Source organism: Pseudorasbora parva, chromosome 23 (genome assembly GCF_024679245.1).
Source record: "Pseudorasbora parva isolate DD20220531a chromosome 23, ASM2467924v1, whole genome shotgun sequence".
Classification (NCBI taxonomy): Eukaryota; Metazoa; Chordata; class Actinopteri; order Cypriniformes; family Gobionidae; genus Pseudorasbora; species Pseudorasbora parva.
In genome coordinates, this window is record NC_090194.1 from 29,912,416 (window position 1) to 29,932,116 (window position 19,701).

Sequence of the window (19,701 nt, forward strand, 5' to 3'; positions counted from 1 at the left end):
CTAATGAGTGACCACGCCCCTCAGAACAAACAAGGTAAGGAAACACCCACACAACATACACCTGCACCACACACACACACACACAAGACTAAAATGAGACAATGGCCAACCATGACAATAACTTATATGACTAGTAATGTATGACTGAGCACTAGACTCACTCACACGTACAATTCATGTGTGCCAAACTACCTAAATGCCATCAAAGACATAACAGACTGTGTTTATGCAAACCTTGTGTGCCACTCACTGCCAGTCGAGAGAGAAAAGGAGCTGGGGAAAGATTGTTGAGAAAATGTTATTTTAAGTAGCTTGAGTTTATTTTGTTTGTATCTGAGAGCTCTGAATAAACACGAGTGAACTTTGCAACATTACTTCTCTCACAAAATGCTTTCACCACAGCTAACAGCAAACACACAACATGAATAAAGTAAGAGCTTCTGTTGAGCATAATTACTAGAGCAGCGTCATTCAAATTGCAGTTTGGACATGTGTGCACTGCAGATATACATGTGATTGACAGATCCAAACAGTATAAAATGTTCTTTGATCGCTCTATTTAGTTTAGTAATTTAAATAACAGATTTGTTTCATGCTACTAACAGAAACGATGTAAAGTTGATTGTTTTATTCACTGGCTTGATTCACTGATGCATCAAGACGGCCAGAGGCGGGACTGACAGTATTAAACGATTTAGAAAGAAAGTCTGTGTGAACTTGAATGATTAGCTACACATCATAACTCACAGATCCCAGATCAGCCATTAATGAACACTGTTACTCACTGTTTGTGGCGGTGATGTCGAATCCATATAGTAAAGTCTGTGCTGACATCACAACCGATAAACTGAATCCATTCTCTAAATCTCTGGGCGGGCAAAGCAAAGGAAGGGGAGGAAACCTTTCCTATGAATTCAAGATCAGCTCGTCTGGGCTCTCATTTTCTCAAAGGCAGAGAAAGACAGCCAGAACTCGGTTTACACCGATCAAAATTTCTAGCCAATTGGGGACCGTATTCAGGCTAGGGGAACTCATATTAATGTTGAAAAACCTCATAAAATAAAAATGTCATGCCATGGGACCTTTAAGGGGTAATTATTATCAGTGTAGTTACAGGGTAAGTACGAATCTGTGGGCAGTAAATGGGCTCGTTCCCCTCGTTTCATGTAGTTACAGGGTAATTATTGTGGGAGGAGACTAGCCAGTAATGAGTTTCAGGTGCAGGTGCTTTGTCACATGATTAAGGAAGCATAAATAGTAGTTTCAGAGACACATGGCGAGATTGGTTTGTTTCGGAAGTTGTGCTTGACGTACAGCCTCCTTTTCATTGAGGTATGTTGAATTATTAACGGTGTGGTTTGTTTGTATTAAATGCTTGCATTCTGATTGTGTTATTTTTATTAGTGATGGGCAGACCGAGGCTTCGTGAAGCACTGAAACAGTTGAAGCAAATGTGCCGAAGCTTCGAAACAACACCCGACACTCGTCTCCATGACGCCATCTAGTGGACACTGGTGTGTATTGATCTGAAATAACCTTGAATGTGATCTACTATGTAAAAAAAAACAAAAAAACAAAAACGTTTTTAACATCTGGCTCACAACTACTTGGTTTTGTAACCTGTAGCCTCCTCATTGTAAATAACTTTAGTTTTTTGTTTTGTTTTTTTGAAAAATTAAGATTATTAAAAGAAATAAAGCCACAATGTGTCATTTGTTCCATAACATTTTTATTAAAAAATATGAATTATGACATACAAATGAGTGAAAATTACTGAAAATTAAGTTAATGGATCCTGCATTCTGGGTCAATACAATACACACATCTCACTGTATGTGCTGTTTCCAAATGGAAATGCTCCCACACCAGATGTAGTACGAGATTTCGTTTTTGATTAAAAAAAAGCATTGTCATTTCATCATTGCGATATTTTAGAGAAGCATACATTTTTAAGCTTTGATAATTTTAGGCGTTTAAGTACACTTGTTTAGTATACAAAATGTGACATAATCTTGCTCCCACTCCACTGCATGGCTTTTTTCAAAGACTTGACAGTAGAGGTGGTACACGGGCCTGTATCAAAGGAGACTGCGTGATACCATTTAGGCTCACCACTTTTGGGGAAAATGTTTTGTTAGTAATAGGTGGTAAACATTCAACACCTTTAAAACTCACTTAAAACAGTGGCTTCTTGAAAACCAGATGTGCACTAATATGTAACTGTCATACATTTATCAATTGTACATGTACACTTACACTGTAAATCTGAATGTAGTATAGAGGTGAATGAACAATGTCTTGCCATTTGTGTAATTTTTTGTTTAGTTTTTTGGTGAATGATGTTGTATGATTGTTGGCTGTCTTTGTTATTTTTGTTATCTGCCTATAGGGACTGTAGATGAAAAGTAGTTATTTTTACTAATTCTGGCATATTTACATGGTGTATTTTTAAACAACAATGTTCCTGAATATGCTTGGTCCCTATTAAATAAACTAATAAAATAAAACAAAAATATATCACCTATGAATATCTATCTATCTATCTATCTATCTATCTATCTATCTATCTATCTATCTATCTATCTATCTATCTATATAATTCTATATATTCTATATCTATAATTCTAACTTAGCCTATATGAATGTGTTACTAGCCTATATCTATCCTATCTGTCACTGATCAGTCAATATAGCCTATCTCATTTAAATCTAGCCTAAATATAACTAACCATAGCGGACAATAAATCTCACTTATCTCACAAAATCTCTCTCCTCTCACAAAAACCCACGAGGTGAAGATGGATTAACTTCCCTTTTAAACTGTGGGGAATGAGGTTCATTCAGATGTGTGACTGTGTGGTTTGTTCCCGCCCCTTTTAATCAAAGCAGTCTCGACAGGCGCACCTGATGAAACACTTCGGTGCTTCGTTTAGCGGTAGTCACGTGACATGGGTGAGTCGAATCACAGCTCGGAGCAGTGTTTCGAAGCATCCGCGCTTCGGGATCTCGACACAGCGTCGAAACGTCAGGTTCGCATCAGCCATCCCTAATTTTTATTTTCAAATAATCCCCTTTTGAGGCTGACTTGAAGTTTTTACACTCTGTCTGGGAAGTGGGTCAAACACTTATTTCTGCAGTACTTTCAATAGGCTGATGGCCACGTTGGAACGGTGAATAACTGGTAAATGTAAACCGATCAGTTGAGTTGATGCAATTAATAAACAAGTCTTTTTGTTGATGTCAATGTGTTTTTTTGTTTTGTTTATAGTATCATCATTGTATCATGTGTGGGGATTGAGCGCTGAGATTGGATAACTGTGCTGCAGTTGTACTTTCGCTAAAGTATGTCTTGTTTAGTTTTTGTTTATTGTGTTTTTTTGCATTGACTTGTATTAAAGGACAACTCCGGTGAGAAATGAACCTATGGGTTGTTAACAGATGGTTACTGAGTAGATTGTTCTCTGGGATGCGTTTTCATGAAAATCGAATGTAAAGAGTTTTATCTTTAAAAACAGATTAGCTTATAACGCTAGTCTATGGGGCACAGGGTAGACACAGGGTGGTAAAATTAAATTGCTAGTTAATACCACTAACAAGGCTCAAAATAGCCTCACACTAACCTGGTAGCATAATGAGGGTCCCTACATGCAAACCGAAGCATTGAGAACTTTGTAAGTGTACAAACAGTTTAATAAGAAGATACTTTATAAACATAGTGCCTTACGCGTTCACGGACAGGCACCATCTTGGAAAACAGTCTCGACTCATCGATCCACGAGCGCTGTTCTAAGTGAGCTGGTCGATAGGAATTAAAGATAAAACTCTTTACATTCGATTTCCATGAAAACGCATCCCAGAGGACGATCTACTCGGTAACCATCTGTTAACTACCCCTAGGGTCATTTCTCACTGGAGTTGTCCTTTAATGTGTATTTGTTTTCCTGTTAAAGGGGCAGACCAGCCACTGTTTCTTGTATATTTAAGTTTCCTTTTTGAGTTAGATTTTTATTTTTGATTTACTACATATGTCTACTTTGATCATACTAGTAATTGTTTTTATTTGTTGTTGTTTGTGTGGTATTGACCTCCTCTTTCTGTTACAGTGCTACTGGCTTTGTACAGGGCCGGGCCTGCATCGACACCTAACCTTCCTTGGTGTGGCTGATCTGGGTGGTGTGTGGCACTGTGTGGTGTGCATTAGAAGGTTGGCACTATAAATGGTGATTTAATTTGTGGTTACTTATTTGCGGTGTATGCTGTGGGTTTCTTTTGTTTTCTTCCCCCGTTTCTTTCAGGTGGTAGGCGGTGTAAAAGAGCAGGCCCGACCCTTCTTGCATTCCCGAGGAGCTCCATTTCCCGATTCTATGAATCCTATTTCTGACGCATTTTTAATTGGTTTTTAACCTTTTGATATGGATGTGTTGTACTAATAAAATTGTGATTATTGACAAACTACATTTGTTGTTTATAATCCCATTACTTTTGGAAGGCTCCTCCTGCCTTAAATAAGGAGGTGGCGTAGTCAGTTTCATATTTACTACACTACATTTTTGGCGTAGTTCGGCAGGGTTTTCTTTTTTGTGACATTAATTGTTGTATAATTTTGGTTAAATAGAAACAGTGGCTGGTACAGGATACAAGAGGAGCGACTGCCCGGATATACTACTGTATGTGGGGACCCATAGGCCAGTGACTGTCAATAACTTGTGTTTTTTGTTTTCTTCTTTTTTTCCCAACCCTTTTTATGTATATATATTAATGTTTGTGTAGTGGGCTTGGGTTGTTGTAAACATGAGTTTGGAAGAGGAAAAGGAGGAACTTCTTGCTCTACGTGAGGAAGTACAAAGACTGCGGGTAACTAATGCACAGCTTCATCAAGGAAGGGGTGCCAGTTTAGCTGCAAGTAGTACTAGTGGATTACCTGAGGTTTCTAATATTGCCTCATCAAATTTCCCTAGACAAGCAACACCTGAAAGGTTTGTTTATTTTCATCGTGAGAGGAAGTGTCCTTATTTTTCTGGCTCTACATCCAAATCTGATTTTTCCATTTATGATTGGATTGAGAATGTTGAAGCATGCCTTAGGGGTCGGTGTATTACTGATAGAGAGAAGGCCCTCTTCCTTTATGATGGTTTTGCTCTTTGACAAAGCGGGAAAACCCTGAGGTTGTTTTACAAATTTTAAAAGAATTGTATGGTTCCTCCTCTTCCTTTGTTAGTCTCCAAAAACAGTTTTTTGATAGAAAGCAAAAAGATGGAGAGTCCTTAAAATAGTTTTTTCATTCATTGTGGGCTTTAATTGGGGATATTCAGCGCTCTTATGCAATTAAGCTAACTGACCCAGACACCTTGGTTAGAGACCAGTTTGTGGAACACGTGTGTGATGTAGCATTGCGCAGAGAGTATTGTGAGACAAACCCCATTAATCTCTTTTTTAGCACTTCGACAGGAGGCTATCAAATGGGCTGAAGAGGGTGAGCGACCTTCTGGACAGGCTCAAGTAGGGCTTTATCATCAGGAAGCTGACTTTAATGTCAAGGGGACCTGTAACTCGATGGGGACGGGGAAGGGTTTAGACTTGCCTGCTTTACAAGAGCAACTTCACAAACAGCAGTCTCAAATTGATAGCATCCTACAAAGTTTAGCTAAAATACAATCTATGTTGGATGAGTCTGCCCCCTGTACTCTTAACTCCAATTATCAGTTTACTGCAGAAGGTGTGCCTATTTGCCTGCCTTGCCGTAAGCCTGGACATGTCCTTCGCCAGTGTCGTCAAGGGACGAGACCACGAGCCGCTAGCCTATCTGTTGACCCAAATACCACCCCTGCTTCTACTGGACCCTCAGGTATGGGAGATGGGGGGAGAAAAAGCACTAATAATGTCATTAGTAACATTAAGTCCTCACCACCTCTTATAGGTAAATGTCCAGTTGTAGAGGTGGTAATGGGTGGGGTAGAAGTGAAATGTTTATTAGATACCAGTTCTATGGTTACCACCATTACAGAGTAATTCTTTAAGAGGCTTTTAAGCATTTGATGGTCCCTAGACTTAGATCATGTGGGTGGCTTGCCCTGAAGCTAATGGGCTAGACATACCCTATGTAGGTTACTTGGAACTGGATGTCCAGTTTTTGGGCCAAACCGGGCCAGGGGGTTTTAGTGGTAAAAGACCCCCTTGGTGTTTCACGACAAGATGCGGTACCAGGGCTTTTGGGTATGAATGTCATTGGAGAGTGTTATCAAGAGTTATTTGCACAACAAGGGGAGGTCTTGTTTAGCTCGTTAGATGTTGTTTGGGTCAAGGCGGACTGGGGAAAGGCTTTGCGTCATTGCCATAGACTAGAGGTCTGTCCAGTAATCAATGAAGGGAGGGTCCGTGTGCTTGAAAGGGCAGGAGATTTTATACCAGCAGGGTCACTAAAATTGGTAAAGGTTACTTGCCCAAAGGTTCCCTATACCACCCCAAGATCTATGTTGCTGGAGCCAGGGGGTTCAGATCTTGCCCCAGGTTTATTGCTGTCTCCATCTTTAGTGACGGTGGTAAATGGTGTGACTTATGTACCTGTAGTGAATGTAGGTGTCACAGGGGCTACAGTTCATGCAAAACAGGTTTTGGGCAAGTTACATCAGGTTGAAGGAATTGAAGGACAGCAATTTAATTTTGTTGGGGAAGGTGAAGAGGTTGCACATGTGACTGTAGTTAATGCCCACACAGTTATGGAACCCCATGTGCATATATCAGAATCTATTTCAGCATTACAATGGCCAGGACTCACATCTGTAGAGGAAAGATGTGTAAAAGAACTGTTGGAGAAGTACCATCAGGTTTTCGCTAAAAGTGATATTAAGCAGCTTTTGGACAGTAGGGTAATTAGGGAAAGCAGTAGTCCCTATGCGTCACCTATTGTTTTGGTACAGAAAAATAATGGAGAGTTAAGAATGTGTGTGGACTATCGGCAATTGAACGCCAAGACGCGTAAGGACGCTTACCCACTTCCCCGTATTGAGGAGTCCCTGGATGCCCTGGCAGGTGCACAGTGGTTTTCTACCCTGGATCTGGCAAGCGGCTATAACCAGATCCCTGTGCCAGAAAAGGATAAAGTAAAGACAGCCTTTTGCACACCTTTTGGGCTTTTCGAGTTTGAGAGAATGCCATTTGGATTGTGTAATGCACCAGGGACTTTCCAACGACTCATGGAAATAATATTTGGCGATCAGACCCTGCATTCTGTTCTTTTGTATCTTAATGACGTTATTGTCTTTTCTTCATCCGTTGAACAGCAATTGCAGAGACTGAAGGTGGTCCTTAGTCAACTGAAAAAGAAAGGACTAAAAGCAAAGTTAAGTAAATGCCATTTCTTCAAACAGGAAGTGCAGTACCTGGGGCATCGTGTGTCCAGAGAAGGGGTGGCGACTGACCCAGAGAAAACATCTGCTGTGGCAAATTGGAGGCAGCCCCATGATGTGAAAGAGGTCAGGTCTTTTCTTGGCTTCTGCAGTTATTATCGACGCTTTGTGAAGGGTTTCGCCCAATTACCTTCCCCCCTCCACCAGTTGGTTGCAGATGTTCTTAAAACGGCAAAGAAAGGGAAGGCTAAACCCAGTATGTTTTTACCTGATATGTGGACTGATGAGTGTGAGCGAAGTTTCAGGGAATTGAAGAGGACTCTTACATGTGCCCCTGTTTTGACCTTTGCTGATTTTATGAAGCCATTTGTTTTAGAAGTTAATGCGAGTCATCAGGGCTTGGGGGCCATCCTGTCTCAAGAAAATCAGGGCAGATTAAAGCCAGTAGCCTATGCCAGTCGTTCACTGCGGAGGTCAGAGAGAAATTGGAGCTCTTGGCACTTAAGTGGGCTATATCAGAAAAATTTAGAGAGTACCTGCTGGGAAGTAAATGCACCGTGTATACTGATAACAATCCTCTCAGCCATTTCCAGTCAATTAAGTTAGGTGCCACTGAACAACGATGGGTTGCACAATTAGCAGCTTTTGACTTTACAGTGCTCTATCGCCCAGGTCTTGTCAATGGCAATGCTGATTCTCTTTCTCGCCAATACAGTGCACAGGCCAGTGAAGACCGTGGTGATGGAATTGTTCCGCGTGATGAATGCTCTCCAACAACTCAAAATGATGGCGCTGATGTAGCAATGTTGCAACAGATTGGGGTGTTTCCCAGTCGTTTCCAGAGCTGACTTGGTGGCACTGCAAGGTGCTGATACCCTTTTAAAGACATTCCTCTCATTCTGGAGGTCCGGGCAGCAACCAAATAAAGAACAGCGGTTACAACTTTCAAAGGATCTACAGTGTTTGTTTCGTCAATGGGACCGGATCACTGAGAAAGATGGCCTGCTGTATAGACGGGCAATGACGTCCCACGGTGAGGAGTTTTTCCAATTACTTTTGCCTTTTTGTCTTCATCAGGAAGTTCTGCATAACCTTCATAATGGACATGGGCACCAGGGGGTGCGACGGAGTACTGATTTGATCAGGCAAAGATGCTACTGGCCAGGAATGGGAGTGGAGATAGAGAAGTACTGCCAGCACTGCCAACGTTGTATACTTTCTAAAGCCGTTCAGCCAGGACTGAAGACATATCAAGGTGTTCTTCTTGCCAGTCAGCCATTTGAGGTTCTTGCAATTGATTTTACTCTTTTAGAACCTGCTACCGACCGGCGAGAAAACGTGCTAATCATGACTGATGTCTTTTCCAAGTATACACAGGCAGTGCCTACTAAAGATCAAAGTGCTGTTACTGTAGCAAGAACTCTGGCTGAGAGCTGGTTTTATCGGTTTGGAGTGCCTAAACGAATACATTCTGATCAGGGGAGAAATTTTGAAAGTGCTCTTATTCGACAGCTCTGCAGCCTTTACGGGATTGAAAAATCCAGGACCACAACATATCATCCACAGGGCAACGGACAGTGTGAGCGATTCAATCAGACACTTCACGATCTGCTTCGTTCCCTCCCTCCAGAGAAAAAAAGGATGTGGCCCAAGTATATTTCCCAGTTGGTTTGGGCATATAATACTACAACTCATCTTTCTACTGGCCATTCACCAAACTCTTTGATATTCGGAGTGTCCCCTCGACTTCCTGTTGACTCCCTTTTGGGAATAGATCTTTCTGAAGCTGACAAGGAGTTAATTAACTCCTGGCAAGAGTGGGTTCAGCAGCACCAAGAGAGGCTCCGGGTGACTTATAATTTAGCACGAAAAAATCTTGAAGAGGCGGCAGAATATCGACAACAACAACATAATAATCAGGTACAGGATCTTGGTTTCAGCAAAGGGCAACTAGTCTATTTGAAAGATCATCGCCATCAAGGTCGCCATAAGATTCAAGATGTATGGTCACCACTACTGTACCAAGTGGTTAATGCGCCAGACAAACTTGGTGCCCCATATACAGTTACACCAGCTGATGGCACTGGTAATATGAGCCAGGTTAATAGGTCTGAGATGAGGGCAGCTCGGCTTGAAAATAAGCCTGGTGAACCAATAATACCTCAGCCTTGTCTGCAGTCTGGTATACAAGAAGGTGAACTTAATAGTGAAGAGGAGTATTGTTCGGCATGGCCTGTTAAAGAAAGGTCTATTCTGTCTGTGGATAGTTTTTTAGAGGGAGCATACCATGTGTTAACACCAGGTAAAGGAGGCCAGGAAGCAGACTCTGATATTCTGGGACATGTCAGTCCTGTCAGTGATGGATTGGAGCAGGGTGTGTTGCAACCTCATGCCCCTTTAGCCAGTGGTCAGCAGGAGAGGCTACAACTTCACGATGAGATGCTGACCGTTTGACGGACTTCAAGGCCAACAGCTGGTCAACATTCAAATCCTCACCATCTGCCACATTCCGCAGTGACAAGCATTTATGTTGGGGCGATAGGGACTGTTGCTTTTACAGATCTAACTCAAGCCACTCATTTTAGACCCTGGCTATAAATTAGCCCTTGCCGTCGGGGCGACAACATCTTTTGGGAGGGGTGAATGTGGGAGGAGACTAGCCAGTAATGAGTTTCAGGTGCAGGTGCTTTGTCACATGATTAAGGAAGCATAAATAGTAGTTGCAGAGACACATGGCGAGATTGGTTTGTTTTGGAAGTTGTGCTTGACGTACAGCCTCCTTTTCATTGAGGTATGTTGAATTATTAACGGTGTGGTTTGTTTGTATTAAATGCTTGCATTCTGATTGTGTTATTTTTATTTTCAAATAATCCCCTTTTAGGCTGACTTGAAGTTTTTACACTCTGTCTGGGAAGTGGGTCAAACACAAAATTGCTGCAGTACTTTCAATAGGCTGATGGCCACGTTGGAACGGTGAATAACTGGTAAATGTAAACCGATCAGTTATATGTTGATGCAATTAATACACAAGAGTCTTTTTGTTGATGTCAATGTGGTTTTTTTGTTTATAGTATCATCATTGTATCATGTGTGGGGATTGAGCGCTGAGATTGGATAACTGTGCTGCAATTGTACTTTCGCTTAAGTATGTTTTGTTTAGTTTTCGTTTGTGTTTTTTTTTTGCATTGACTTGTATTAATGTGTATTTGTTTTCCTGTTAAAGGGGCAGACCAGCCACTGTTTCTTGTATATTTAAGTAGTTTCCCTTTTGAGTTACATTTTTATTTTTTATTTACTACATGTGTCTATTTTGATCATACTAATAATTGATTTTATTTCTTGTTGTTTGTTCTGGTATTGCCCTCCTCTTTCTGTTACAGTGCTACTGGCTTTGTACAGGGCCGGGCCTGCATCGACACCTAACCTTCCTTGGTGTGGCTGATCTGGGTGGTGTGTGGCACTGTGTGGTGTGCATTAGAAGGTTGGCACTATAAATGGTGATTTCATTTGCGGTTACTTATTTGCGGTGTATGCTGTGGGTTTCTTTTGTTTTCTTCCCCCGTCTCTTTCAGGTGGTAGGCGGTGAAAACGAGCAGGCCCGACCCTTCTTGCATTCTCGAGGAGTGCCATTTCCCGATTCTATAAATCCTATTGCTGACGCATTTTTAATTGGTTCTTAACCTTTTGATATGGCTTTGTTGTACTAATAAAATTGTGATTATTGACAAACCACATTTGTTGTTTATAATCACTTTTGGAAGGCTCCTCCTGCCTTAAATAAGGAGGTGGCGTAGTCAGTTTCATATTTACTACACTACATTATGAATGTGCTGACTGTAAATTAAAGTGGCTCTTGTTCCCCTCTTGTTTCATGTAATTACAGGGTAAGTATGAATGTGCAGGCTGTAAATTAAAGTCTGTTCTCGTTCCCCTCTTGTTTCATGTAGTTACAGGGTAAGTATGAATCTGCAGGCTGTAAATTAAAGTGGCTCTTGTTTCCCTCTTGTTTCATGTAGTTACAATTTACCTTCTTTTTTTTCTTTTTTTTACAAGGGGAACACTTCTGGAATTCAGTTGTGATAATTTTGGCCTTTATGTGATAAACAAGACATTTCATTGTGGAATCGTTTGTAAACCTGCACAGTGGTAACAAGGCATGTTCCCATCCATTTTCTCATTCGGTTAACGCCAAATTCTGACTCCACCATCTGAACGTCTCAACAGAAATCAAGACTCATCAGAACAGGCAACATTTTTCCAGTCTTCAACTGTCCAATTTTGGTGAGCTCGTGCAAATTGTAGTCTCTTTTTCCTATTTGCAATGGAGATGAGTGGTACCCGGTGGGGTCTCGTGCTGTTGTAGCCCATCCGCCTCAAGGTTGTGCGTGTTGTGTCTTCACAAATGCTTTGCTGCATACCTTGGTTTTAACGAGTGGTTATTTCAGTCAAAGTTGCTCTTCTATCAGTCGACCCATTCTCCTCTGACCTCTAGCATCAACAAGGCATTTTTGCCCACAGGACTGCCGCATAATGGATGTTTTTCCCTTTTCACACCATTCTTTGAAATGGTTGTGAGTAAAAATCCCAGTAACTGATCCCAGCAAACGATCGATTTTAGAATATGCCTCACCTTGACGTAATTGTGTGGCAAAACACCACCTCAACAGAATAGTAAGCACGCCTAATTCAGAAGCCCCGCCCACCAACTTGTGGAGCTTTTCGGATCACGCTAGCCAGCAGCAATAATCATTCTGAAGATAGCAAGCTATTGTGCTATTCCTGGTTGTGGAAGAACACAGTTGCTGCATAATCTTCCTTTGGATCATAATATTAGGAATATGTGGTTGAACTTTATTTTTAATGAAATCCCAGCTCACGTAGGGAAGACTTTGTATGTGTGTTTGCATCATTTCACTGTGGAATTGTTTGTAAACAAGACACAAGTAAAGCTGGTTTTGCAGACATATTGACATTAAAACACAATGCTGTGCCTTTTATATTGGATCCAACAGGAATGGTACAACACACTTATGTGAGTAAAACATGTTTTTTTATATGTGATAATATTGCAGTGTAACAGATCGTTTTGATTATGTGTCTACCTGAACATACCTTACCACGCTGTCACAGGCTGGAGAATCCGTTATGTGTTGGTTCATTGTGATTCGGGATCACTCTGACATGGCAGGGCTCGCAAAGCCCAACGTCCCAGGAATATGTGCTTTCCAGACGGGCTACCAAAACATAAGCCTGTCGGCAGGGCAGTGAATCTTAAAAAGTGAAATCACATTCCTTTCTTGATCTGCGTTGTTCAGTCTCTTGACTTGATATTTGAAGGGTATGCGACTGCATAAACTAATATACTCAGATCGGGGTGGCCAATTAATGAAAAAATAATATTTCAATCAATCGTGGGTGGATGAGAGATAAATCATTGTGTTTGTTTGATAAAGATGTTTTGTGAGCCCTGTGAAAGAATAATTATGGTTGCCGCTTTCAAAACAATCCCTCAAGTGAATTGACAGGGGAGCAGAAGCTCATTAAATACGCAAATCTTATCCAATCCTAGCCGTGGGTGTATACTTCCAAGTCTACATGCCCATCAAAACCAAACATTTAGAAGAGAGCATCAAAACCAGTGTAGAAAATATCCTATTACTTATTCATAATGATGTTTTTGAATGAAAAAAAATGTGAATCTCATAAGTTGACCTAAGACAACAGTATAACATTTTTTAAAAAGCCAGTTCATGACCCCTTTAACAGATTATAATGATGTAAAACACTTTTCTGAATTATAAAAATTTATTTGAGTTATTTGAGTCTTTTTGGCACTGATAAGAAAAAAGCGAGTTGATCACGCCGCCGTGACAGCCGACTCCAGGGTAAGGATAAGACTGTGGGTCAGATTAGCAGGTTTAAAAATATTGCTTACTATAGTCACAAAATAAACGGGCAACTGTTTCTTCAACAAGACCACAGGATGTACAAGTTTAATCAATATTAAGAGATTTATATATTTATAGATCTGTCACAAATCTTTTAAGTTGTTGCGCTTATAACATGATAACATTGTACGTCACATGATAACGTCAACATTACTGTATTACTGTAATGGCCTGGCTGGCAGCGCTAGCAGCCAAGTGTAGTGTGGGTATTTGTTTGTTTGGTGTTTGTTAATGTATCATTTAAGCACTATGGTTATGTTTTTGCGTTAGCAAAGTTATGCGTGTTTATGTTCAAGTTAGTTGGGTGGGTTTAGACATCCGGGCTTACGTGCGGAAGGGTTACCCTACCTTCTCGACAATAGCAAGGGAAGAGCTTAGCCTCCATGCCTTTCTGCGGAGCCTTACACCTGAGCGGATCTGCCAACATGTCCGACTGTTGTCACTCCGAGATCTGAGTGAGGTGCTGCGAGAGGCTGAGCACGCTGAGGAGTTGTTGCAGGCTAGATCAGCTTCCAACTTATAAAAGCAATTTGATTATCCAAAGTGTATATATATATATATATATATATATATATATATATATATATATATATATATATATATATATATATATATATACAAAAACTTACTTTATTTTTATATTTTTCCCCCAGAAAACAAGAAAAAATATCTTATGTTATTATACTTATCTAGTAAATGCACATTGATTTAAGAACATTTAGATATTTAGACTGGAAACAATAATAATATATTTTTTTAAACTAAAGAAGAGCATTTTTTGCACTGTAACACGATCAGGCTATATAATACCTACTCTTTTAGCACTTGTTAAGTACGTATTGACATTAAATACCTACTCAATTGGGTTTCAAACCTCTGTTTTTTTATCTGTCACATGTTCCTTTTGATCTGTTTCCCACTAGTTTAAGCAGTCAATTTTTAATTTAATTGCAGTGGTTGGGTGTCAACCCATTAATTATTAGGTGGTACCATTCATTTCTGACCAATTGTAGTCAGCAGGTCAGGATAAATGGGACGTTGTCTGAATCTATGACCATCAGCACTGGCGCCCCTCAAGGATGCATTAGTTCCCCAGTCCTGTTCACACTGTACACTAATGAATGTACATGCAGGACTGCTAACAACTACACGATTAAATTCTCTGATGACACAGCTATCCTGAGTCTAATATCAGACACATCTGATTTAATAGCATATAAACATGAGATCCAGAATTTTGTCCAGTGGTGTGACAAACACTCTCTTACAATCAATATTAAGAAAACAATGGAGATGGTGTTTAACCCCAAATCCATCGGTGACCATTCATCAATGGTCATCAATGATCAGAATATAGTCCAGGTTGACTCTTACAGATATTTGGGCATATTCATTGACAGTAAACTGACATGGAGTGTTCACATAGAAAGTATCTGTACTAGGGTCCAACAACGATTACATTTTCTTCGTAGGCTCAGGGTTTTTGGTGTTGAGCAGAAAGTGTTGCTTCTTTTTTACCATGCTGTGATTGAGAGCATTCTGAGGTATGGCATCGCAGCTTGGTTTGGCAACCTCAGTGTACAGTTGAAACTACTATCAACATTTCTATCACTTTGTCCATATCCTGGATTTACCTTTTCATTTATAAAATTATTGTATTATTTATAAAGAATACATGTCATGCTGTTTCGGAATTAAAAGGTTTAGGCAGTATCTGACAGCCTTAGTTATCATTCACATTCATTTCATACTACACCCACCACACCCCTTTTTCAATCAAGGATGATAATCTGTAAAAATGTCCATCAGAGAGGATGCTGGCTGAAATATTCTAAGAGTTAAAATATGTTTAACTGATATTTTAAACCAGCGGTAAAATAATGCATATACAATAGGGTTCAGACCTGAGTTTACATGAAAGGTCCATAATAGAAATGTCATTGTAGTGGGTGAAATTGCTGTGGTTTTTGTTAGAGAACAGATATAGAATGGAATCCAGCAGAGCAGATAAGCTGTCACAATGATCCCTAATGTCAGAGCAGCTTTGCTCTCAGATTTCCTCCTAACTGAAACTTCCAGTACACATTTTACATCATTCATTTGAGAGTTGATAACCTTCACTTGCTGATGTGCAACATAAAATATCCTCAAATATGCAGTGATTATCACAGTACAAGGAAATAAGAAAGAAAATATCAAATCAGTGACTCTCCAGGCAGGAGTAATCAAAACAATACACTGGCCATAACACATTGTTTTGACTGAGATGTTAAAATATCCATTACCAATTACAAAGCAAACAATGTAAACTGAAGAGCAAAACCAGCAGAGACAGATGCTTATTAAGGTTTTGGTGATGGTTATTTTCTGTGGGTAAAGTAAAGAGTAACAGACAGCCACATAACGATCAACAGCAATTAGAACTAAACTACTAAGAGATGCAGAAATGAGTAACCTAACGATAATTGCAAACAGTCCACAGTAAGTGTATCCAAAGTACCAACATGTTTCAATTTGCTTGATGCCCTCTATTGGTACCACAATAAGTCCAATAAGCAGGTCAGCCACAGCCATAGATAGAATAAGCATGTTGGTTGGAGTGTGAAGCTTCTTGAAGTGAGAGATGGAGATGATCACCAGCAGGTTCAGAAACACAATCCATGCTGATAGCAGTGATACAAAAATGTAAATGATAGTATGTTCAAAACCGGAGCGTGTCCCCTTGATACATGATGAGTTGATGGCAGGAAAGCAGTATTGAATCTCATGATCCTCTGTCTCATAGGCCATGAGTGAGTCTCTTTCTTTTATTAGTTTGTTCTGCTCTCCTTACTGTCCTTTCATTTATACACTGTCTGGATCAGGCTGGCCCACCCATTTTCACCTACTCCGATGCTGCATAATGACAAGAATATTTTATTGTCTTAACTTTTGATATGATGGATACCTATAACTGGTTTCCTCATTTTTGAAGCAAAATAAAAATAAGCTTTATTCTTGTGAACATCAAATAATAATTTCTTAATTATTTATTCAGTCAGGTTCACTATGGTCAAAAATACTATAGACAAGTTATTAGTCAACTTTTTATTGCCATATTTAGTAAAAGTTACATTTGACAGGATGACTGTGTCCCATTCCTCATCCTTTTCATGAGTTCCATGAAAAGCTAAGACAGGGAACTACAGACACTTCTGGGGATAACCTTGCATTTTTTAAACTGGGAGAGCAGCGTAAATCCCCCAACTGAGATCAAAAATATGCATCAATGACAACAAAATTATGGCTGAAAACACTGAACAGTTGTTCCCTTTCGTTCAGTCACTCCGACGTAACATCAGTGACTGACGAATGAGGGTTTCGCCTAGAAGCCAATCATCTTGGAGATCTTAGAAAATGCCCAATGGCAGTGCCAATGCCATGGGCATGCGAGATTTGCATGCGTAACTCCGCCTACCCACATGGGTATATAAGGAAGTAGCTAGCATGATCGCATTACGTTTCTGCTTCGGAGCCAAGAGCATCTCTTCACTCCTGCAAGCCTGATTTCTGAAGTCCTCTCTTCAGTCTTCAAGACGAGCGGTTCTCCAGGGTGTTGGTCTAACGGCACGTTCCAGCGATCTCACATTGCCTTTTGCAGCATTTTGTGACAGGACACATAACGTTACACACAACAGGGAAGTGCAGAGGGGAGGCTTTGTGGGTTTGAGCCCCTGCCCTTTTTGAAAATTAATCAAAAGTGCCCCTTTCAACAATCATCGATAATATTGTGGCCAATAAAACAGAATTGGAATTATAATTAATATAACAATGTCTACAAACCGGTAACAAATGGCGGAAAAGTCCCATTTATCTTTTACGTATCTGTCAGTCTGAAATGTCGTTGCCATAACGCATTGCTATGGGCGGTGTGTGTATTACTTGACTGTTCATTCTGAACACTGCGTCCTCTCTCTATTTTTGTAATTAGTATGCTCATTGTAAAAGTAAAATACAATAAGTTTGTATCTGCAATCGCAAACCAGATGGGTCATTCAGTGGACGCCTGTGGCTCGATGGCAGGAAAAACAATCCAAACAGTCACGATTTTTAAACCTTTTTCATCATTAATCAAAGCTATTATTCTAAATGTAGGCTGTCAATAAGGAGGAAAGAGGGGCAGTGTCTCTTCAAAAAAAAAACAGAAAGAGGCAATACATAATATTACAAAAATAAATCAACGCAAATGTAGCTATATAAAACATTATAAAAACGCAACCCTCAAGCCGCGGCCCCTCGAGGGCAGTGAAGGTGGAGGAGGCCGTCAAACGGTCACGGGAAGACAACGGGGGCTTTCAGGACCGCGCGAGCTCCTCATGCACCTCCGAGAAGAAAGAAATTGGGGGGACGGCCGGATGGGTGTCCTGACTCGGCACTCCCAAAAACCAAACGTTCAGCCTTGAGCGCTCAGGTTGGGGCGGAGGGTTCCACTCCAAAACATGGCTCACCCACTAACGCAGCATGAGCATGCTGAAAGCCCAAACACGTCAGACAATGATACTGCCCATCGGAAGGCGCAAGAGAACGACCGCACTCAGAAGCACACGAGCGAGACATCCTGAAAAGGACGTGCCACATGTGAGCTTTTTTGTGACAGGAAACCTTGCAGTCAATGCCAACGTGCCCAGGGAACCGCACACCAGCTGGATATTCGATCGTCTGATCAGCAGGCAGGAAGTATGCGATCGCTGGAACGCGCCTTCACACCAACACCGACTGGAAGGCTGCTGGTCTCGAAGAAGCTGACAGAGTCTCAGAAGGCTTTGGGGTGTGAAGAGTGTATGTGCTCTTGGCTCAGTAGCAGAAACATAATGCGAACATGCCAGCACACTTCTTCTTATATCCACGCGGTGGGGCAGCGTCCGCTATGCAAATTCCACCTGCACATGGCATTGGCACAGCCACTGGGCACTTTCTTAGATCTCGAAGTTGATAGGCTTCTAAGCGAAACCCCCCATTCACCAGTCACTGACGTTACTCGGAGTGAGTGAACGAAAGGGAACTTAAAGATCTCCCTCTTTTCATTTTCTTTCTTGCTGCATTAAAGATTAAATTGTTATTATGTAATTCTGGTCGCCACTCATGCGGGTATAGCAAAGCTGAAGCCGAGCTATGAACTGATTGCCCTATTGCCGCGGTGAGGGGAAATGGGTCTATCAGTTCAAGCTCTGCTTCAGCTGTGCGATACCCACACGAGTGGCGACAATTACTCCCATGCCAGAAATTCATCTAACCTTCTGATCGCCTCTTGTTTCTACACTGGAAAAATATAGGATGATTTTAGTATCAAAATGATTAATCTGTGATTGCAACGAGTAAGATGTGCATTTGTGTATCTGCGCTGCGCAGCCATTCATTGACTTGTTTGCAAGTCGATCCTATATTGTCAATTTATTAAGATTATCCTGGCCATTGTGTACGAGGGAGTTCATGCGACACTAACATCACAGATCATTCTGACTTGCCCACGAAAAGCACACAATGTGTAAGAAATAATTCCAGTATAAATAAACTGCTGGAAACATTGATAAGTTGTTTGGCGTCTGTGAAACAACTATGCGGCCGTCATTTACTGACAACTCTCCTCAGCTGGTCTGGAGATTCTAAGTGCGTGAGCTTCATAGATTGTGGTGAGCTCTCAACCAATGATGGACAATGGAGACAAGGGGATCTGCCAATAGCCCTTTGTTAAGTCCAGTGTCGAATAAAATCGAGCCGTGCCTAACCGATCAAGCAACTCGTCAACCCGCGGCATTGGATACGCGTCGAACTTCGACACAGCGTTCACCTTGCGGTAGTCCACACAGAACCTGACCGAGCCGTCTGTCTTGGGGACCAAAACTATCGGGCTCGCCCAGTCACTGTTGGACTCCTCGATTACTCCCATGTCGAGCATTGTGCCTAATTCGTCCTGAACTACTTTTTTCTTGTGCTCAGGCAAGCGATACGGCCGGCTGCGAACTACCACGCCCGGCTCGGTCTCGATATGGTGCTGAATCAAGTCGGTACGTCCCGGTAGGGGCGAGAACACGTCCGCGAATTCCGCCTGCAATTTCGATAAATCAGCGAGTTGTAACGGTGAGAGGTGATCTCCCCCAGGGGCCAACGCGACTGATTGTGCTTTAATGCTCGCCTCTGGCCCGAGATCATCCTCTCCCCCGATCACCGTTGCCAACAACACCGATTCCACCTCATTCCATTTTTTTAGCAGATTGAGGTGGTATATTTGATGTGCCCCGTTCCTATCGGATCGTATCACCTCATAATCGAGCTCTCCTATCTGCCGTGCGACCTCAAACGGCCCCTGCCACTTTGACATTAATTTTGAGCTCGACGTTGGGAGTAGAACGAGCACTTTCTCTCCCGGT

The 19,701-nt window shown here is 41.3% G+C and overlaps 1 pseudogene; it reads right to left on the reverse strand.

Annotated features, from left to right (window-relative positions):
• Positions 1-15,070: 15,070 nt before the first annotated feature.
• Positions 15,071-16,077, reverse strand: LOC137062422 (trace amine-associated receptor 13c-like; annotated as a pseudogene).
• Between the last annotated feature and the right edge of the window lie 3,624 nt (positions 16,078-19,701).